Consider the following 17,819-nt stretch of genomic DNA (forward strand, 5'->3'; position numbering starts at 1 on the left):
ATCTAATTTCTGACCCTCCTGGGCCTTTTATTATTTACAGCATAGCTGTGTGTGAGGTCCTGCCCTGGCTCCATATTGGAAACGGGGGGAGGTGCCAGAAAAGATAGGTTTCATAAAGAATTTTTGAATGAAGACCAGAGACAGGCAGAGTGCTGAGGGAGGGAAGCACTTCACTGTTACTGAAGTGAATTACAGCAGAGTAATCGCCCAACCTTTCCTACACGAGTGTATTTCTTACTGGGGCGTGATCATGTTTCGTAGGTAAAATCCACATAACTGGAAATCCATTGGACAGAAAGCAAGTTAGATAAAAAGGTTTCTAGGTACCATTTGATTAATACCTACTTACTTAGGAACTACATATATTTTGTTAGGTACTTTAAATGATGTTTTGATTATAAATATTTTGCAGGTGTGTATATTTCAGAGAAAGCGTTTCATAGTGTCTTCTTGGTTGCAGAAGGGTTGAGGTTGAAGGGCTCCTCTGGAGATGGTCTAGGCCAGCCCCACTCAAGGCAGGGTCAGCTGCAGCAGCTGGGGCCGTCGCGCAAGGCTGTGTCCAGCCAGGTTTTGGAGATCAAGGATGGAGATGCCACAGCCCCTCTGGACAGCCTGTTCCAGTGTTCAACCACTTTCACAGTAAAAATGGTTTTTTTCTTTCTTAATTCTAAAATTACTGTTTTAATTTATGTCCATTGACTCTTGTCCTGTCACTAGATACCACTAAGTGTCTGACTCAGTCTTCTTTACTCCCTCCCTTCAGATATTTATATGCATAGACAAGATCCCTCCAAGCTTGTCAAGGCTGAACAACCCCAGCTCTCTCAGCCTCTCCTAGTAATGGTCCATCTGTTGTTTGAGACACCCACGTCTTACAGTGTCTTTGTCTCTCTCGAAGTCTATGGAGAATAAGGGAGAATGCTAAAACCTGTCAACTCTTCCTTTACTAAACAATTACAACTTTTTGCTAAGAGATAAATTAGACAATCTGAAGTGTCTTCTGTGTGAACCTCTTCTATAAACACGAAATAGCAAGACCTCGCAAGGCTGTAGAATTAATGTGCCTACAATGACTGGTTGTAGCTGACAGTTCAGTTCACCTCCCGGTTGTTCATTCAATGGTCTGTCATGACTGTACTGAGCAAATAGTTACTGCTTAATGGCATCAGTCCAGTTTCCATTACAAAAGGATGGCATTGTGTTTAGTAGGTACACGTGTATAGAAACCTAAAGCAAAAAGAACACAGAAGTTAGATGTCATGCTGAGAAACTATAGGATCCGGATACAAAAATTTCATTTAGAAAGTACAAGGCCTTAACATCTAGTTTAAGGTTTTGTTCTTCAAATAAGCAATGTTGGATATAACAGGTTATTAGAGCAAAACTAACAATCTAAAGATGCTTTCAACTTACTCTTTTATCGCTTCAGAAGATTGTAGGGGAGACTGTCCTAAGAAAATTGAAAGTTTTCAGAGAAGTACTTGAATAATATGTACACTGACAAGATAACTTGTCCTATTTAAATATTCATACAGTTTTATTAAAATTGTATTCTCAATTGCAACAAATTACAGACAAATACAACAGAAACTGAAAGGCAATCTGAAGTTATTTCTTGGAATATTTTGCTTATAGACAGGGTTCAGCCTCTTCCCAGATACAAAACTGCATTTCTGAAGGACCTTATACTTCCACAAAACTAGCTGTGGCCAAGTAGAAGTTTTCCAGGTTTCTCTACCTATTTTGATGGCAGTCAGATGACATTGACTTCAAAGTTAATGCATTAAGGACATAGCTTTATGTCATAACACAGCCACACAGCCTTTGGGCACAACCTTCTCTTTATTTTTACCTCATTAGCAAATTTGATCATCTAGAATATAACAATGAGCCTTAGCTATACTGTTATTATTACTACTTTGTGCCCTTCTCTTTGTGGACATAACCTTGAATAGAAGAGAAAAACAACCACACTTGTGTCCACACCTGTGAAAAGGACAGGTCTTTCACCAGTGCACTTTTATACTTAAAATAAAATAAGGTGTAATAAAACTAAAGTTTGTGATACAAGGGGAATATTTCATCAACTTAATGAAAACTCATAAAGTATCTCTGGAAATAATATTCTGAGTAGATGATATAATTAATACATGATATTATATAATGATGATATAATTGATTATATACTTCTCCCAAAAATAACTTCTTATTGTCCTCTGGAAATTCTGCATTTTAGTCTGGCTTTCTTGAATGTCTTAGTTTTGGGGGGGGTTGTTTCAAATCCATGACTGTATCAGGATAAAACATGCTGCCTTCAGAGCTATTTTGTTGTAGTAAAAAGAGTTTTATGCTAAGGAAGTAACAAGCGAGAGCCGTGTGCCTACCCACACACCTAGCCACAGCAACCATTTCCTCCCTTACACAAACACTAACATTTTAAAGGGATATATATTTGTTGTTCTGTTCATTTCTATTAACAGATCAGGCAGTTACTGGATGCTAAGTATAGTCCAAAGCTTTACATTTTAAATCATGCTAGTCAATTAGCTAAATTTAAGCTTCTCTGTTTCACTAGCACTCATTATACTATTTTAAGTAATAAAATCTTGCATTTGTTCAATTGAATTTAAAAGATTGTTCTTCCTAAAATATTCAATAAATCTAAGAGGCAAGAACTGCAAAGCTAGTAAGCTACAGTGTACTGAAACTTCTGAGATGAGAAAACAGTCTGCCAAAGCCTGTGGGACTCAGCGCAAAGCACCAAGTGCTGAAGAAAGGCTAAAGGAGATCAGGAAGGCTTGAGGTCATTCACTCTTACTATTAAGCAAGATGGCAACTAGGGAATCTAGTTGTAAAACAACTTTCCACCAGACCAAGGAGAAAGGATGATAAAACCAGGGAATTTTAATCCTGAATTTTTGCTGCAGGTGTAACAGATTCTGCAGAAAGGTCAAGATGGACTAGCCAAGAGGAACAAAAACAAGACACCTAGAGAACAGAACTTAGAGGAGCAGGTCTGTCATGTTGAAAAGTTCCTGAGATCTTATCATTATCTGTTGAATAAAAGTCTTTTAAAAGTTTTTTGAGAACAGGCTTAAAGGAGCAGATCTGTTATGTTCAGAAGTTCCTGGGATCTTCTCATTACCTATTGAAAAGCAGTCTTTTAAATCAGAAGTTTCAAAGTGGTAATAAAAGAGTACTTGGCAGAGAGAGTAAAGATGCAGCAATTTCTGTACCAAAGAATGAATTTAACAATATAGAAGGATGGACAGGAGGGTCTTTAGTGACTTTTTCCACTTCAAAGAAATTGATCCGAGTATCTCGAAAGGGGTCTATATAGCATTTTGGGATTGTAAGATATGAGAAGAATTCTGATGAAGCGAGGTCAAAAATCCCCAGCAGTGGTAAACTGTATAGATATTACAACATTATTACATGGAAGGAGCTGATACTTCTCAACACTACACTGGACTGCTTTTGCAGATGAATAAGATCAGATTGAGAAAGACTGAAAGATTGTGACGTGACTAAGTGTAGAGGCAAAAATGGTCTCTGGAAAAGGGTGAACACAGAAGAGATTAACCACCAACCCTCCGTGGGAGCAGTTAGTTTTTCACTCTGTATATTAATGAAACAAGTCAATAATTGTCTTTTGCAAGGCAAGAGAAGAAAATTCTGAATAAATTACTGGTTGCAAGGTAATGGGGGAGGATTTGTGCTACCAAAATTTAGGAGGACCAGAAGGAGTGATTCTGGCCTTCTCTATGGTGCTTGACAGTATAGGGAGGTTAGGGACACCAGTTTTCTAAGGCATTTAAAGATATGAATACTGGAATGAAAATCTAGTACGGATACCTGTAAAAACCTGTTAAAATAGAAGAATGTTCAGATTACAGATACCTAAAAAGCAGAATGAACAAAAACACAGAGAAAGCAGTTAAAGGTGAAGATAACTCCAGGTTTTCTAATTACGGATGGTACAACTTTGTCAGTCTCCACTTGTGCAACAGTGAAAGGCAGCTGCAGCCTGGTTCTTGCGGTCCCAAGGCTTGTGAGGAGCTGGTGGCTGGTCCCAGAGTGCTCTGAAGAGGAGCATGACCACTTCAGACTCACTACCAGAGACTGCATTAATGACCTCAGAAAGATCTTTATCATCTCTGAATTTTCGAAGGGTTCTACTTCCCTCCCCAACCCCCCCCCCAGCAGTGGGAAGAAATACACCTCAGGTATGCTGGGAAGATAGTATTTTAGGGAGAGAGAACAGCTCGTTGGGATCTAGTTACCATTAAGTGAGACTGGAAGGGGGCTGTGTGCCAGAAAAGAGTATGTAAAGTAGCAAGTAGCTTAGTTGCTCTGGGAATTCTGTAATTCAGCAGTTCAAAGAAATGTGTGGAAGTAAACACATATCAGGGCATAAAACAAACTTGATGACATACCCCTGAATAAGGCAAAAGGCACATATTCAAAATTCCCAAAGGCTTGTTTGCAAGAATGAGTACGATTGTGTAGGAAGACTTGGGCAAAGACGTATATCACATACTAGACCTACCTGTTCTGTGAAATGAAATTAATTAAACAGATGCCTGAGGCAACTGTTTTGGCAGTAGAACTAGGGAATCTTTTGGACAGTTTGCATTTCATTTTGGATTTGTGAACTGCTCAATGTATAAATTTATAAGCATATAAAATTATCCACAGTATAGGTAATACAAGTAAGAATAAGTACCCAAGAAAGTGAAGATTGTGTTCTGCTGTATCTTTAATAGATGCATACATTTAGCTAGCTACAGTCCATTGTGAATATGAAGTTTTATAGAGAGAATTTTCTGTTTCTGAGCAAAATTGTTACCTCCTTTTGATTATAATATGTATAATGTAGATAAAACGTGCAAATGCTATTTTAGAAACACAATTAGTCTGGAAGTTCTGTTTCTTTTGGAGCTACCTTTCTCTAGTGACCTTTGAAGGATCCTTCAACACTATCTGCATGTGTAAAAATAACGAGCATTTAACATTTATGAAAAATATACATGGAAGGCATGTGAAAGTTATATTAAACTGCTCTACAGAAAACATTGTCGGTTTATAATATTGCATATCTACTTTATTTATTTGATCAGGGCAACTGCATATTCTAAATCTAAGATAAAATAAGTTACTGGTTCACACAAATCTCTCTGCTCTTACAAGCATCACCTTTGTTTTGTCTTCTATATTTATGTAAGTTATTATGCCTAGCTATATTTAATTTATATTTTTAATAATTCTACCATCAAACTAGGCCTAACTGGCTACAAAAGAAGAAATATCATAGAAATATTATAGAAAATGTTCAATATATAGATTATTCTACTAATGCAAGCATGGTATTGCTGTCCAGGCAGCCAGCCAGCTTTCTGGATGTAGTTGTGGTTGTAACTTTCACCACCTTTGGTAATAAGCAGAAGATACTGCTTGCCTTCTATTTGTAAGAAATAATTAGGCTCATGTCAGTGCTTACATACACAGATGAACATCTGTCCTTCCAATTCTAGGTTATTTTTGTATAACAATAAGAAAAAAATAATGACGAAACATTCTGCATAGAGACATGAATTATTCAAAAACATTCTGTATCTGATCTGAAATACAAAATGTTACAAAGTGTTTGTGACTGTTATTTAAGACTTGGACCAGTGACTTGCCATTTGCTGTCAAATGATTTGTAAAATGTTTATAAATACCAGAATTGTTAAGCTTCTAGATCAGTGAAGCACACTGAAAAGGCCTCAATTTATTGTGTGATTCTCCCCCAAAATTTGCAGCAGAGTTCTTCAAATAGATCTTACACAGAACATGTGCTTCTCATTTGATAGTCTTCATCTCTGTATTTTTGCACAGTGTGTTCTACATTCTTCTAAAAGCAACATGATACTGAATGGGCATTGTCTGAAAACTAGATACTCCATCAGAAAACAAAATATTTAATCAGCTTGATCCTCTGTATTGTAAACTGGCCTAACTGAACCAACTGAAGTGCTATTCTGTTATAACATCTTTATGTCAGCAGTGAAGCACTGCAGACCTCAAGAGAGCTCTGTGTAGGCACAGGGATGGATGGAGCTCAGCATCTGATTTGAACAAAAGGAAATCATACTTACCACATGTGGCAAAATTCTAGTAAAGTAAAGATAACCATATATTGTCCACATACCACTAATATTCTTATCTTGTTTATTTTAAAAAGTCTTATTCTGTAACTAATCCCATCTAAGCTTAGTAATAATATTAGTTTTAACAGCTACTAATGCTACTTTATATCATATATAACTATCCAGAAATACATTCATTTTATGGGTAGCAATTCTGCAACTTTTAATTAAAAAAAACCCTTCATATTACCAGCTTTATCTGTATAAAGACTTTAAGACACATCTTTTTATTTATAAAAAACTTTTTTAAAGAGTAGAACCCCTGCCCGGCAGTACTGCCAAGTCTTTGTGCTTGTTGTCTTTGCAACGTCCAGCTCCTGGAGACACAAGATTATATCGGCTTTCATTTAAAAAGTAGGCTGTGTTTAATCCTCTTTCCTGAAAAATCTGGAAAATGTGACTCAGTAATACTCCTGATGCACAAAAGTTTAGTCAAAAGTAACTCCTTAAATACAAGTTACAACTCCATGTATTTTGTAGGTCCAGTTCATAATTTCTTAAATATTTGGGGCTTGCTATACTCTATTGCTTAAGTTTCCTTTAAATATAATGCTGTGATACAAACAGTGTTTTTACATTAATACGAAATATACTACTTGTTCCTGAGCTTCATGCTGCCTTCTTAGGGTCACTAACGCTGTGTTTAGAGGATTGAGGCTTAGGATAGAAAGAAGTGGGAAAAGCATACACATAAGGACATCAATATTGTAACTGAATTTATCACATACAAAATGTTTCACAATTCTTCTTTTATAAAACAGACCTAGCCATGGTTGTATTATTCCTGAACCTGACTCCTCTAAAAGTCAGGAACAGTGACAAACACGTGGGGCTGCTTTATGTACCAGCACTGATGTTCTAAAGGGCAAGGAAGACAGAGTGTGTGAGAAGCCACCTGTCAAGGGTGGCACAAAGGATATACAGAGTAATAAATAAAGATGTCAATGTTTTTCAAAATAAGTACAAAAATCCAGGATTTGATACAGCTGAAAGTCTTCAGTTACAATAGGTTTCAGTATAATGAGACATGGGTTGCAGCCTACTTTAATGACTACTAGATTCCTCCCTCCTTTAAACCATTCGAAATACAGCTCTCATAATCGTCCTAATGCTTTGACTGTTTCACGTATTTCTTTGAATGATACTTTTTTGTGTTATCCAAATGGGAAGTGAAGGAGGGAGTGGAAGAGAAGCATCAAAGCAATGGTGTTTGGTAGCTAAAGATCTAGCATTCAGGAAGAGCCCTTAAAGGGTATTAAATTAAAAAGGAAAAGAAAAGCTTTCAGTCAGTGAACTGGATAATGTAATTACTCAATGAGTCTTATTAGAAAAACACTTTGTCTTCTCTGCTGTTTTTCCTATTGTTTGCCAAGTTCTTTGTAGCATTTTATTTCAGATTACATTCGGACAAGAGCCACGCCACTCTGTGAGCTTGTGTGGTAAAAACAATCCTGGAGCCTGGACTCTGATTAGATTAGATTAGATTACCTGTGCTGTAAACCAAATTCAGTAAATAAAAATGGAAAAAAACTATCTGATCAAAATATGTGGGGAAATACTGCCAATCTGGCATTTTACTAATCCTTGTAACCACTTAAATAGCATGAAATCTCACTTTTAGTGTAGTTGAGAACATACTTTCTTTGATTCTGATGATCTCAATCTCTTTTCTTTTTTCTTTTTTTTTTAATCTAGCACTCTAATTTCTTAAAGCTGACCAGTGATAGTTGAAAGTGACAAAAGGAGGTTTTTTATTCTGTTGCTGGTGGCTTACATTACATATTTATTTCAAACCTCCTGCCTTTTCCTCAGTTAGACATTAAAGGAAACAAAAAATAAAAGCTGCACTATAGATTTTATCCCTTTAAATACTAGATTTCTAAATTCTAAGAATACCACAGTACCCACTGACAGACTGGTTATAGCTATACCTGCTTAGCAACAGTCGTATAACTTTGCCCAAATTTTACAGTTATGTATGAACATGCATATTATCATTTTAATGGTCAAAAATATCAACTGCTTCCTATCTGTAAAAGACGAAAGACTGCAAGGATCATGAAATTTAAATAATGAAACAAGAATCATGACAAGTAAATAGTGGAATAAGATAGTGGAAAGCGGAGGTTGCAGGTTATGGTAGCAGGAACTAAAAGGGAATTCAGGTCATTTATGTACCCACGGTTGTGGTTTAACAACACACAGGTGTTCTGAAAAATGACAGAAAACATCCTGAACAGCAAACCAGCCAAGGAACAGCTATTGCAGAAAGCTTCAGAAAAGACCATAGGAGTTTTTGTTATGTACCAAATATATTATCTGGCCCCTTCTAGGTCTGCCTAAACATAGCCTTCCTCTTTCTTTTATAACTCTTTTATTGTATGCTATTTTGTTTTTTTATAACCACAGCTTAATTAACCTTTTAAATGCAAAAGCACAGCTTGCTTTTTGTTTTACATTCATTTGAGGGAAGAATGGGATTTGAATTAAGTGGCAAAATCTCTGAAAGTATTTGCCAATAATACCTGTACTTGTAGGTTGATTGTTTTTTTTTTCATAAAGAAAATATTTAGTGCATTAGATGGGCATTTTTAAGGATCAGTTTAAGAAAATATGTAGCTAAAAGCACATAAATAAATAAATTCTGGCTATATGTTTTCCTGTCTAATAATAAATGGATTACTCCACAGTCCACTGAGGTACAGTTTATCTTTTTTTTGTCTGTGCGCGTTTGATTTGCTCATAGATGGGGTAGAGGATTATTTGTCTGAATGTGTGATTATTCCTTGCTCGTTGTTGTAAATAGAATTGCAGTTTGTGTAGGATGATGTGCTGCATTTAATGGATTCCAGTGCAACTGTTCCTCTTGACCTCACACGAGAGACAAAATGTGATGTTGTATGACTTCAAGGATAAATTTTGAGAATAAATTCAGACCTTTCACTGTGAAATGCCAGGGGCCCCTTTTTTTGCTTTAAAGCGTTTACATTTTGAAGAAGCATCGTATGGCCTGTTAAAACCAGACTGTTAAACTACCTGATCCAATATGGATATCATCCAACTGAAATAATTTGCATTTTGCCAAAATAATTTAATATCAAACCTGCGGAGTGATGAATGCAGCTAAACTAGTGAATCCATAAGAGAAAAGAAATTCAGTGGGAAATATTCACTAAGCTCTCACATGTTGGTTTGAAACAAGACAGAATGCGAAACCAGAACACCTGCAATGCTTGTGATAGACTCCAGGGAGAAAGCATGGAAAAGCCTCCCCTTTAAAAACCTTAGGGTCCCTATTGCATAAGGACATTTGTTTCACGAAGTGCATTCCAGTCTATCTTACTTACCGTGTTGTTTCTCCACTGCAAATTTTGATTTTTTTTTCAGCAGACTGTAGAGCAAAATTAAACATTTGGCCACGTCCTACTCATGTTTTGTGACTGCAACCCGTGATTTCAGTGATGTAGTTTTTCTAGTCTTCAACTGTGAAAGTACAAAAAACTTCAGGAGAAATAGAAGAGACATAGGAACCTCCCCCCTTCTGAACAGCCTGTATGATTTTTGCATTACATCTGCTTGAGAAACAGAGTGATGATGAAACTACATAAGAAAATTAGCACACTGTACTGTGAAGCATTTCCTCCCTCCAGCATTAAGACTCCCTTCACTTTAGCAGCTGATGTCCAGAGAAAAACAATAGCAATTAGATTGTTAGAAAGAGTAGGGAATTCAAATGTAATGGATATTTAATTAATAACAACACTTTAAAAATGCTTATGACGAATGTTCTGTATTTTTCCAGTGTATACAAGATTATCGCCATCACTCCGTCCTTCTTCACTGTTGCTTCAGTACTGAATTTTGCAGACTTTGAAGGAGGATCTGTGTTTACTTCTTTGCTTGTGCAACATCTAGTACTGTTGGACCTTAGTCTTGATTGTAATCCTAGTGAATAGAAGACATATTTACAATGATACTTCAAATGAATAGGCAGCTCTCAGTACCAGATAAAATCAGCTACTGTTATTGATCTCAATAGTCAGATACAGTTTGCTAGTGACCAAATGTAGTGGTTTGCATCTGGTCTACAAAGAATATTTTTGGGTAAGTATACGATGAAAATACAATCATCTAGCTCCTCAGTGGGACTACATCAAAATGCATTGGGCTAATGTGAACAATTGGCCCACAAGCAGATGTGGCCCTTAGTTTTGTATGTTCTTATGTGACTTTGCTTCCAGCTTGGTCATACATATAGGTCTCTGCACTTGGTTAAAGAAACCCCATGTTTTACTCCTGAAACAACAGGCAAAAACTTGTCACTGCTAATAGCGTTATTCAAACTTGCTGAAAACATGAAGTCCGGTGACAAGAAGGGCGTAAGTGTTCCTCTGCCAGCCAGCTGCGCTCTGCCCACTGCAGGAGGCGGTGGAGAGCATTTAGCACTTCAGTGAAGGGAGACGGAGCTGCTCGGGACGGCAGCCACGAAGCTCACGGGGCTCTGGAGAGGTGCCCCTGCCGCTCCTGCAGGGCCAGAGGTACGCCGCCTCCTGACGAATGTTTGCCGGCTCCTACTTGGAACACTGCGTGTTACATACATTTCAGTTTTGCTTTCATGCATTCAGGAGAAACTGATGAGAGTTACCAATTTTCTGAAACTCCAGGGACACCGAGGCATAATTTAGGCTTCCCTCTTTCGCACTGGCCTGGTGAAGCAAGGCAGGTACAAGACACGTCCTCTCTCCAGCTGGTAGTGCCAGTCTGGGAGAGGAGTCAGGAAGGAGCTCCAGGTGCCGGGGAGGCAGCCAGGCCAGGTGCCTTACCCAACTGTATCGGCTGGTTTAGTAAAAAGCACTCTCCTTCCTTGACAAGCATTGCCTGGCACAGCTGTTCCGTGGAGCAAAAGCAGCGGTAAGCGATCCAAGGGCTTGCAGCAAAAGAGCCCGGGGCTGCTTGTTTACACCTGAAGTCATTTTGGGTTCCTGCACTGCTCATGCTTGTAAATTTTACATTTAAAAACTGGGGTAAAATAAATGCTAGACTAGAGAAGAAGAAAATCAATATTTTATCTGTTTAGAATCTCATTTTGGGGATCTTTTGCTGAGTTTAAATCACTGGTGACAAGACTATTCATTTTGCTAATTCTTAGTAGGAAGAGCAGTTTTTTCGTTACATTTGATTGATAGATTATAGCTGCTTGTAATTTTATTTTTTATTTCATCTGGTCTAATTTATTGCTGCTCTTAAGCAATATTTTCCATACAGACATAGTTTAGTTTTTGTAGTTGCTATAGTTTCCATACAGCCTCAGCTGTTGATGACTTTGGTTTAAATACTTGAAGATAGACTGTTTTAGATATCTGATATATCCTCCTCCTCCTCCCCTCTGCCTTTAAAATGTATATTATCTGTTCAGTCTCTTTCTCTAATTCTTTTACCCTTAACTCCGCAGTATATGAACATCCGTGTTCAGGTTACTTCTATTAAATTTTTATATTTCCTATGGGATTTCTGTTTCTCTCTTTCATTAGTGCTAATACGTTTCCTTTATTTGTTATTATTCATCATAACTCATGTAGCATACTTCAGCTGAAAACAGCAAAACTTTATCAAGTTAGCAAATTATCTATTTATCTTAGCAAAATGTAACTATGAACATCATTGCAGCAATCAAAATCTACCAGATTCTTCTAATTTATTCTTAGATTGTTCCTTGAAAGTTTAAAAATAATCTTTTCAGATCCACCAGCCAAAATTTTGCCTATTCTGCTGTGTCACTAACTGCAGCAATGAGTTTTCAGGCTGAACATGAGACAATATTAGAAAGCTCTTCCCATAGATATTGGCAGGCAGTGATAGAGCTTTTTGAATAAGAGATTGTTGTAGGTTTCAGTACAGAAAGAGCAATGTATTTCCATGACGTTCTTCTCAGAAGTTGCTAAGCTATTGTCTTTTCTGATACTCACTTGTACAATCTGCATGAATTGCTTTTTAATTTCTTGGGTTCACTCATAGAATAAGGACCTTAGGATCTGGCCTGCTCTTATTTCCACAGTGCCTCATACCAACCCCATGGGAGTCCATGAATGATGCTCTTAGCACTTCAGAGGCATTCAGACTAGTAATTCTGAAGTTATTGAAATAAGCTTTCAGCTGTGGTACGAGGATGCTTTATGCCAGTAAATAGTTTGTATGGTTACCTTCCGAATAATTTTTGAACATCTGGTAATAATCGCCTTTTGGAATATGCAGCTCTTTTTTCTCCGAGTTGTGCACATTCACTGCTGCGTGTTTGGGGGATTAGGTTAGGGTCTTTGGGTTTGGTTTATTTTCTCTGTTTTTGATGGAAGAAAACCAATAAGGTTCCTGTTACAACTTGTGTTGCCTTCTGATTAAAAGTTTTCCATTCCATCAGACTGAAAAATACTGCAGATGCCCAGGCTAGATTCATCTACTCTCCTAGGAAAAATCATTCTATAGCTGTATCCAGAAGCGAAAAAATGCTTTGCTGAGGCCAGTATCACATACTCCGTACTGCTGGTGTCCTACTCCACGGCAAACTGAGATGTTTCATAGCATCCATAAGAAACCACAATGCTCGGGGCAATGAGGCATTGAGCCAATACTAGAATCACTTTTTGTGTTAGAGTAACAGTGTATCCTTTTGAGGGGATTATGGTAATATTTTCAAAGATGTTCTTATTGGGCATTTGATTTCTTAAAAAAAAATGTTATATACCAATAATAATAATAATACATGTACAGACAGTATTTCCTTAAAAGCCTTTGTGTTTGGGACGCATTCCTGAACTGCTCAACTATCCTGTCACATTAAGTGTCTGGAAAGCATCTGGGCATCATTTAGCCTCTGACCTTTAAATTTCAGTCTTAATATGCAGAAAACCAAAAATACTGCACAAAACACTGAGAACACAGGGACTGTGACTGTGTCATTCCAAAATGAATCTCTGCCACTACAGCTGAGATGTTACCCTGCTTTTAAACAATAGATGCTTTTATTTATTACCATCAAGAGCAGAGCTGAAAAGAACAAGTGCTCTTTGTATAGAGATACTTCTTTTAATTTGCTAGTGGGTTGATCCCTTCAAAATAGCTAATTAGCTGAGTTGTGATAAATATGACTCAAATAACTGAAAAAAACCCCCTCACAGTCTCATGATCACAGGGCTTTTCAGCTGACTGGACCACCAGGACCACTTACTCAGCTGGTAAGTAAAGAAGGGTTTGTCCTTTAGGAAAAAAAAAATAAAAAAAAGGAAGTACACATTGTACAAATTGATATTGAAACAAGTGTTCTCAATATAACATTTTAATATCTCCGTTTCTTTTGAACACTCACGTTTCTTTAGAAAAAAATGCACCCATTACAAAAATTAATTACAAAATTAATCGATTATTTTGAAGCAGAAGGGACTCTTTTCAGTTCAAAGTTACTCAGCACATTCCCAAGTCTGTTGCTTGCAGTAAAGGTCCCAGTGTAGAACATACATTCTTGTTTGCATTTGCTATGCCTTTTACTGCACATGTAAGTCCTACAATTACCTGGTGTCAGCCAGCATACCTTTGTTTTCAGTATGTTATCACAATCTTACGTACTGTTCACGATCCTTTACAAATAAGTAGTAACAAACTTTGCTCCATTTACTACTCTATATGTCAAATCTCTGTTTTCCTTTCAGAGGTTTGTACTCTTCCCTTCCCACGAAACAAACCATTGGTCCTACTTCATCTGTTAAACTGGCCAGCTGGGGACTAGTGAATTGTTAGAAGTCTTTCCTAGCAGTAAGCCAATTTATTGTTTCATACAAACCAGCTGAGTCCAGCTTAAATTACTCAGACTGTAGTTGGTAGTAACTGGTGTTTAGCAAACACATTTTTTCTTGAAGCTGTTACTCCAGACCTCCTTCTGGTAAAAACATTGGATTTTTTTTCTAGAAACACTATTCACTCAGAACAGCTATTAGACTGGAGCAGAGAGCAATGGAAAAAGAAATACAAGAACATGCAAATGAAGTGTAGATACTGAGGGGTAAATTATAGCTTCATAAAGAAACTAATTCAATCAGCTGATACAGAGTGCATGCTTAAGGGGGGAAAGTCACCTTTCCTAGACAGATCAAGTAATCGATTCTGCCCAAACAATGTAAGTTATTTGCGTAAGACTGAGGGGTTCTGTAAAAACTCTATCCATATCAGATTTGCTGGTTTATGCAGCAACATTTTTGTAAGGATTCTCAGCCTTTTCAGCCTCTGATTCTTTTGTTTTTATAATGCTTGCAAAAAAACGTCATTTTCAAAGTTACTACAGGGTTGCTTTCCTGATTCTCAGTTCCAGCGCTGTGCCAGAATCTGCCTGGAATCTACCTGCGCGTGACCTAAGGCATCTTCTGTCAGAGTTGGTAAATAAAATGAGGCTTCCAGAGAGAAATCAGTGTCTGTTTGCTCTGCCGGTAGTCCATAGTGGCCAGATTTAGGTCAGCTCTCTGAAAGCAGGCAAAATGCTGTGTCTGAGAAATACACTAGGCCCCTCAGAGGACTTCATTAGCAGAGGGACAGCACTACTTTAAGGGAAAAGTTACTTACAGCCAGATAGGAACACAATGCGAAGAACTGTCTGTGTCCATCCAGAGCCTAATCTCAATCAAGAAAGAGCTAGTGTGTAAACAGATTTTAGATAGTAAGTGAATTGCTATGTATTGGGAGAGGTAAATCCTGTCCCGTTTCCTTACCTGAACCGGTTAGGTTGTGTGTCACAGTTTAAAGATACAAATGATGATGAAGAAGGTGCGTAGTATAACTAGCTATTATATGGACCAAGCTATAAAAATTTAAATTTTCTACAAATATTAAATTACTAGACTGTTCAACTTGCAGATATCAGAACTTGATGCTGAAATATTAAATGGTAAAAATACTGATATTTTATTAGCTTCTTACTCTTTTTCAAAGAGTATCTATAATGAAATCTGTTTAGTATTGTCAGAATTTTAATACAAAATTTATCAAAATAAGTCATTTTACATAGATGTCACATACTTGCAGTTAAACTTTTCATTACTATAATAAATTGATATGATCTCTTTATTCCAGATGCCACTTTGGACACAAGAGCTTGGAATTTTAATTCATTGTTTTATAAGTTTGGTTGCTAAGTGAACATAGTTCAGACTACAAATGAACTCAGTTTGCATTTCATTCTTGAGAAGGAAAGCTGTTTCTCAAATAACTCGTTAATATGGTTACATGAATGGAGAATGGAAAACGAGCAGCAAATCCAACAGAAATTTTTACAATACAAAAACCTTTTGTATTTGCCGGAGGTCACAGCTGATGCCTGCAGACTGGGCTGTGAATTGGCTAACCGTAATTCCTTAAAAAAAAAAATCCAGAAAATGACTCTGACCATTCTGTGTTCTTAAAGACGGTGAAATAGCATCATGAATTGATTTGATAGTGTATTCCTCAGGTCAGCAGAGATCCTTCTGAATCCTCTCGTATTTTTATCCAATACAGGCGACCTAGAGACACCGATACAGGCTGCCGAGGGACTCCTGAAGTGAAACCAAGTCCACAGAGGTTTAAAACAGAAGGAGTCTGTCTTTAGCAAAGCTTGTCTGATGCTTTGTAATGACAACATAGAATTACTTCATGCTTTAACTTTCCAGAGAAGCATAGGATCTTCAAAGACATGAGATTTCTTGAGTTACTTTGGAAGACTGTGGAATTTACAATACAAAAGTTATTCAATATTAAAAAGAAAGAGATCTAGGATGGAGTTTTCAGAGGCACCTAAATGACTCTTCTACTCTGAGCCCTTGATTTGCTTAGATGTGTCTGAGGACATCTCATGTAGCCTACAAGCTGTACGTGATTTGTTGGAGCACAGGGTGGTGTTGGGAGTGGAAAGTGTGGGTATGCATATTTGTATAACACATCATTCCAAAACAGTCTTGTTGAAGCAATTTGCAAATGGCTAAAATCTGCAATTTATGTAAGCTGTATCAGTAGAGAAATAGGCCATGAAGCAAGACATGGCAGTGTTATTTTAAGAAAGGAGAAGTGTTCCTGTAAAGTGCAGTATCTTTAGCTATTGTTGATCCTCTTGAGAAAATGCTGCGTGGTTTATATTAACTGCCTGGCATGGCTCTGGGGGGTATGTGCGAGGTCCTAATAAGCGGTGAAAGAATGACAGTACATGCATCGGGGTTTCAACAGGTTCTCCCTTGATGATTATCCATGTCCCGGGGAAATAAAAACTGGGCTTAGTAGCCAGGGAAATAGGCAATTCTGAGGCAAGACTGTGGCTAAAGTTCATGGTTCTATACTAACAAAAATACTCAAAAATCTCGAGTCCCCAAAGGTTAGTTTTGGGGGGACTCTCAGTATACAGCTTTGCAGTGAGACAGGCATTGCCAGTGCTTGTAGGTGGTGGAATTAGAGTTGTGATATCAAAGTTGAAGTACTCTATGCATACTCTATATGTTGTGGTTTTTTACAAGACGTGGAAAAAAGTAAGTAAGATGCTAACTACCTAGCAAGCATGGGTGTAGTTGAGTATGTAAAAACTTCGAAATATAAATGAGATGGAAAAAACTTCTTTTTGTTCAAAGTAATATATGAAAACAAGCAAGATTGAAGACAAGGGTTACTATACCTGACACAGAAGGGAAAAAAAAAAAAAAAAAAAAAAAAAAACTTACAGCAGGGTTGGTGGGAATTATTTTGCAAAGAAGAACTAATGTACAGAACCTGTGAGCTTTCTCACAAGACATGCCCTCTCCCTACAGCTCACGCTGTATTGGGAGCTTAGAGTTGATGTCTTAAATACAGGACGAAATGAAATAGTCTTTCAAATACGATATGTAATGCACATTTCAAAAGTCTTTGTTTTAAGTTCCGTGCTTTATGGAGTTTAGCATTGAAGCAGGTGTACTTGATCCATTAGGCTAATCCTCTTTTTATAACAGTGACAGCTCTGCTTCTCTCTTCGCTATTCAATACAACTGCACCTAATGTAGAAGATGATGCTTGACTCAGATATGCACTTATGCTGGAATTCAAGTGGAATCTCTTTTAAAGTAAGCTGAAGAATGAATGTGTGAAGAAAGCTCTGATGTATCCAAGCTGAATGTTTGAAAATGTATGTGAATATCACATCCTATATCTCTCTAAAGTGGCAGCTTTTTTAGGGAAGTAAGTTCTTGGGGAACAGGTCTCCATTACTCATTAAAAGCAATATAGTAGTCAATGAAAAGTTTGGTGTGACAGTGTTTGCTTTAACTTTAGCAGATCAGGTATTTAATAAAACAAACTAATTGGAATATGTGAAGCAGTTATCAAGTCCAAAAGCAACGGAAGTTTATAACATCCGTTGAAGCATCCTAATGTAAATGAGATGAAATCTTAACATCTTATAGCATAAATTATGTGAAACTGGTGGCTAATACTCAACTTTCCTAAATTTGTGTTCTTGATCCATAATTAGTAAAGCTCTTTTTTCCCCCTTTTTGTTTTGTGGTTTGAACTTAGATGGAGGTTACGCTGCCACAGAAACCATCTTCCTCTGTTGCTGATCAGACCACATGACATTTCCCTCCATCTCCTTCT

Source organism: Rhea pennata, chromosome 2, assembly GCF_028389875.1.
Source record: "Rhea pennata isolate bPtePen1 chromosome 2, bPtePen1.pri, whole genome shotgun sequence".
In the NCBI taxonomy this organism is placed as follows: domain Eukaryota; kingdom Metazoa; phylum Chordata; class Aves; order Rheiformes; family Rheidae; genus Rhea; species Rhea pennata.